This window comes from Meleagris gallopavo, chromosome 1, assembly GCF_905368555.1.
Source record: "Meleagris gallopavo chromosome 1, MGAL_WU_HG_1.1, whole genome shotgun sequence".
Classification (NCBI taxonomy): domain Eukaryota; kingdom Metazoa; phylum Chordata; class Aves; order Galliformes; family Phasianidae; genus Meleagris; species Meleagris gallopavo.
Window position 1 is genome coordinate 180162848 of NC_139404.1, and position 6000 is coordinate 180168847.

Below are 6000 nucleotides of genomic sequence, written 5' to 3' on the forward strand. Positions count from 1 at the left end.
AATGGATCCATTCTTAGTGGCACTGAACATATTCAAATTCAAAATAATTTTCTGGGGAGAGCTGAGAAAATGACTTATTGTTGTATGTTGCTCGGGCAAGACTTCCAGTTGTTTCTGATACTGGAGGTCATCATAAGCTGCTCTTATTACTTTCTTTAATTGGGAATATCCCTGGTCTGATGTGTGGGTGTAGAACTTGTCTAGAACAATCCAGGTGACTAGTCTGCTTCCTCGCTTTGAATCATTAGATATTTACATCAAACATCTTGCACAGTTTTATTTTGGCTCTCACGTCCTTGTGTTAGCCCACAATTTCTTCTTGTTTTTTGTGTCAGGCACTCAGAGAGCAGAGACCTGGAGAGCCTTCATACACCCTGCAAATAACAAATATGCAAGGCTGTGGTGTGTTATGTGACAGGAAATTGTGCTTGCTAGGACTTGTGTGAAGGTTAATAGGGTTTGATTTAGAGTTGAAAGAACAACTCTTCACCACATCCCACTGACGTGCTTGTATAAGACTTTTGTAGCCATTGGGATGTCATCCAAGCAAGCAGGACTCCCATCCTGGCTGGATCCCCTGGGCACTGCTGTTGCATCAGAAACATGAATTAAGCATCTCATTTTATTCCTCTCTCCCTTCCTCACAGCCCTGAAGCTTTGAAATCTTTCATGTTCTTCAATTTCAAAGTTTATAGTATTCAAGTATTATCCAGTGGAAAACACCCTGCAGGTGAGGAGATATAGTATAATGTCCTGGGATGTCATAAAACATTTCTCGGTTACAGTCTTGGCCTCAAACTACCTGATGGTGAGCAGGTTAAAACATGTGACAGCAGCTAACTGAGCAGAAGACACTCATTTCTTGGAACAAACGGTTGCAAAACAGAATTTGTTCAATGAAGGAAGGAACAGGATAACCTTCAGGGCTGTAAGAGAAAGTACAAACACAGAAAACAACATGAACTTATATAAGAAAATTGTTTTTGTACAACAGACGAAATGCTTCTGTTGTGTTACGGAAAAATTAATCAAATAACATATGTATATAACAGAGATAAGCAAATCTATCTGTGCCACAGAACTGCAAGGTGAATTGTAGAACTCCTTTTTACAAACTTAAGTGTGAGACAAATGGCAGAGGCAGCACATTAGAGTAATTACTTCTTTATTAATAGTGAATAAATCTTCTGTTCCTCTAATCAATTCTGAATTAATGCTCTCTTTTTTTTTTTTTTATTCATTGAACCAGGGTTTACTTAAGTTCAAATAACAGAGACATCATGCACCTCATTTCAGTCCGTGTTTAAGATGTGATGTGTCTTGCAAGAAGAACCGACTGACTTTGGAAAAAAATAAATTACAAAGTTGTAAAAATGTAAGCAATTTTGGTTAAAGAATGAGCTGTTTTATAATAAGTGTTAACATGCATGAAATATTCAGTGGCGTAATAATCAGTTTCTGGAAGTAGAGGCTAGCTGGATTGTTTGGAAGGGAGATTCACTTTACTCTTTCCCCAGACATTATCATTTTGAGCTTAGCGTATTTTTCTTATGAGAACAATTTGACCAGAACGTCTTGTTCTGCTCAGTGGCCAGCTTGGAAAAAGCAAGAAAATATTTTTGATTCACAAAGGATGTTTGTGTGATCATTTTTATGAGGTCTGTGAAATACCAGGTTGATTTTCCTCCCAACTCAATGTTATTTTTTTGTGTCCAAACTTTCAGTTAAACTTCTAAAGTAGGTCTCTGAAGCTCTTCTATTCCTCTCTAAGCATATTACATAGCTATTTTCTTTATAGTTAGTTCCTTGTTCTCTACGCTGGTTTACTTCTAATCATTATATTCTATTGTTTAACCAATTTTCCTTTGATATTGCTTCAAAACCTTTAGAGAAACCAAAGAAAACACGATCTAACCCATTTTCATTGCCTAGTAAAGAGTTTCCTCAGCCAAAGGTAGACAGTAAGTTCATTTATCATATTAATTTGTTTAGTTTATGCCATATTTATCTCATATTCTATTAGATTCCATGCTGGATTTCCTTATCTTCAAATTTACTTAATGTTTTACATACTTATTATGCTTGAATTAACAGGCTTTCTCCTCTCTGAATCAATGTTCCACCACATTCAATATGGGCCTTACATTTACTTAATTTTTGCAATTTTGTGCCATTCCTTTTCAACAAACTTCTTCCAGCATGAACTTACTGACTTTTTTCAGAGATTTTAGTTAATATATTTTGCTCTGAATTACACTTCAGCTTGAAAATGTGGTTTTCATCTGATGTTTGGTCACACGTTCTGTGCCAGTGCTCCTATGAATAGCAAGGCAACAATTTTGCTTCCAAGCCATTCCTAGAATATCTTAAAACTCAACTCATCTATACACAATGTCTTGCTCTCTCCTACTTTTTTCCAATCTCTGTGTGCAACTGACAGCTTTCTTGCCATTAAGTTTTCATTTCGTGTTCTAATTTGATTTGACAGCTTTCACTTTATCCCTACATTTCCTAATCTCTAAATTAGAGCCTTTTTAAATGGCTGTATTCTTTCCCTAAGCTTTAGGCCTCCCAGTGAAATGCTAAGCCAGATATACAATTATTCTCTGCTTCTCATATCCTCAATGGATTGAGACAGGCACTACCAGAAAGTGCCTTGACCCACTATTATCTTAACTTTTGTGTAAAGACATCTGTTTTTCTCCCTTTACCATAATAAGGAAACTGAATGACTATGTTCTTAACTTAGATAAATTAATTAAGAATCTACATTTATGACAGATTTATCTTAGATTTGACCTAATATCTAGCCTTTGCATTTATCACCTTTACATTTATTTTTTTTAATTAAATTATTTTCTCTAATATGCTGAAAAGCTTCTCTGGGATTTTGTTTTTTGCTTGATGAAATAATTTTTTTTTCACGTTTGACTCACAGAAAATGTGGATCTCTTCTCATCCAAATGCCTTCAGTTTTTACTCCAGCTGCCTTCTATCTGATTCCTTGATTTGGGCCAGTGTAAGTCATGACACTATTTCTGGTCTGTCAATGCAATTACCTTTTTGTAGTCAGCTCTTCCATAACATCCTTGTTCTTAGCAAAGCCAAGGCCAAAATAGCCTTCATATAGTACTTCATATGGAGTCAATGACTATAAGTAAACACAGTCAACTATAATATTATGTTCATCTGGTCCATGAAACTGCTAATAGTATTTGTTAGGAAGTTGAGACCCAGCTGGTGAAAAAAAAATTAGTTTAAACCTGTGATCATCATTTTTAGTCCTGTTTTATAGTGAAAGCAAAGAAATACAGTTTTCTTTTTAAGCCTCATACATGTGATCAATGAAAGTGTCTACTTTAGGATGAAATGAATCATTCTCCATACAGATATCCTTTAAAGACAGACATCCAACATTAAGAGAAATTGATTTCACTCCTGTTCATTTCTTCAAAAACATTACAAATAGGATCTTCCGAATATACCCAGGGATCTCAGTCAGATATTCAGCTGCATGTAATTTTCAATCAGAAAGATAGTTTTTTATTTGAAATAACTCATTATTTTTCACCTGATCTCATCATAATGCTATGTCTAATTGACCTCTTTTTCCTCCTTTTGCCTTCCACCCACAATGCACATGTTTCAGTAATTATGTACTACTCACCCTTATTGCACTGTCATGTTATTGCTAGTTGCATTCTTGTTCTGAGATACTATCTATTATATTTAAAAGTGTTCAGTGCCTCTCTTTATAGCCAGAATTAAAGATGAACTGAGTTACAAGATTCAGAGTTAAAATTCAGAAGTGCTCCACACAGACACATACACACACAAAAAGTTAAACAGAAGAGTTGGTGAGAAAGAATAAGATAAATAAAGTAAGATAATCAAAAGGAAGAAAAGTGATATGTTTACTTGTAAGCAATTATTTGAGTAAGAGAATCTCCCTTGTACATATGTTTTCAAACTCTATTTGAGCTCAGAAAAAAGTTGAGGCAGAAAGATTGAGGAAGCCTCTGTGGTCACTAACACCCTTGGACAAATAACGTAAGAGTGTGAGAAAAGACAGAAGAAAGCCAAATTCTTGCTTGTTGTTGGTATCCAGGGAGCTAAAAAGGAAAGGCAGGTCTTGGAGAGGGATTATTCAATTCCATCTCTATCATCATAGCTAATGCTGTTACAAAACAATGAAACAGCCAAAACAAAATGTTGCATGTGGAATAAATTCAGATTTACAAATAGGTAACTGGCAGCTTTTATTTCGTGTTTATTACATGTTGGCCTTAGGATTGGTGCTTCTTCTACAGAAGTGCCTGTTACATAAAAAGATGCTCAAAACCACTGGTAAAATATTCTGTGCCAGATAATGAGACATCAGTAACCCCCACATTAGTTTCTGGGTCTAACTCCCATGTTCAGGCATGGCTTGGGGAGAAGAAGGGGATGGCACTGAGTGTGGTGGGACCAGTATGGACTAGCAGCTGCTGGGCAGGTGGGGTTTTTTCTTGGGGTTCAAACCTGTGCTACTTAGCATCCTCCAAGTAATGCTTCTGTGCACGTCCAGGCACTCCTGTCATCAGCGTCAAGAAAAGATTAGGGATAAGGAGAGCAAGCATGCTCTCCAGGACCAGTTCTTGAGCTTCTTTACATACTGGGTGTCAGAGAGTTTGTCTAAATGATGCACCAAGTGGATTTCTGCCAGTAAGGTCCATGCTGTCGCACCTGCACTGGTACCAATGTCATTATTCAAACCTGAAGATGTACCTTGGATTGGGGAATCTCTCATCTGAATTTTTTCAAGGAAATTCCTTGCAACCACTATTGATCTCAGATACTACTCAGGAAGGATCAGTGTCTAACTTTTCATTAAATACATGTGATTTTCAGAATATTCCTTCATCTTAGTTGTAATTTCCCATTCTTATAGACTTGTATCTTCTGGACATATGTTCAGACCCAATCTGATTAATTCTGCAGGTATGGAAGTGGGTACGTGACTCTTGCAGTGAAATGGAAATACTTCCAGCGCTCTTTGCTCAGGAATTAGGCCTCAAGCAGATACTAATAATTGAATCATTCTGCTAAATAATCTGTAAACACTTGAGTCATGCATCATTTTGATGCTCTTAAGGAAGAAATAACTCCAAAAAAACTGATAAGAATTACTGAGTCAAACTCCTTTTCCTGCAGTACAGCTAAGGATAAGTTGTCTATTCCTGAAATGTCTGCTATGTTGGCATACGCTGCCCAATTCAGTAGCCCGGGTTGTACTGGAGATTCTTTCTAGAAAACTTTCCAGAAAAATTAACTAAGTATGTTTCTTTTATTGTCATAGGAATAGAATGCTATAGGATGATGAAAATCCCACTGCACTTTCTGAATGTATCTTTGCTGTTTCTGCAAATATCTTTGTTAAACAGCACCATCCAACAGTCTTGTCCTTTTCTTTTCACTATCTGTAACAATAAAAAAACATTAATTTTAATTGAGCAGATTGAGTCTCCCCTAAATTGCTTATGAGCAGAACATGCTCCTGTCCATGTTTGCCATTCTCCTCGCTAATGATTCAGTAGTTAACATGACAGCCAGTTGGTTTTGGCACTTTTACTAAAAGGAAAAATACAGAAATATTTATACAGCTGCACTAAAATGTTGTCTCTTGAGGAAGGATTTCTCTCTATGGTAATGAAGAAACTGAGGAAACCAGGAGTTGGTTAGTTCCTTGTTAAAGGAGTTATTTCAGGCAGTTTGATTAAATTGCTCTCCTTGGACTCCTCTTACACAGTTTTTACAGTAACGGGAACTAAACTTTTAAAAAAAAGACTCACGTCTTTTTAGAAATAATAGCTTTTAGGTTAACTCCATCCTTAATCTTCTGGATTTTTAGCACTAATGCACAGCTGTAATGACTATTTCTAGTCCTCTGAAGGAGTTTGTCTGCATAAAGATATCCCTTTGTGTCCTTCTTCCCTCAGGCTCCACTACTGTATTGGAGGA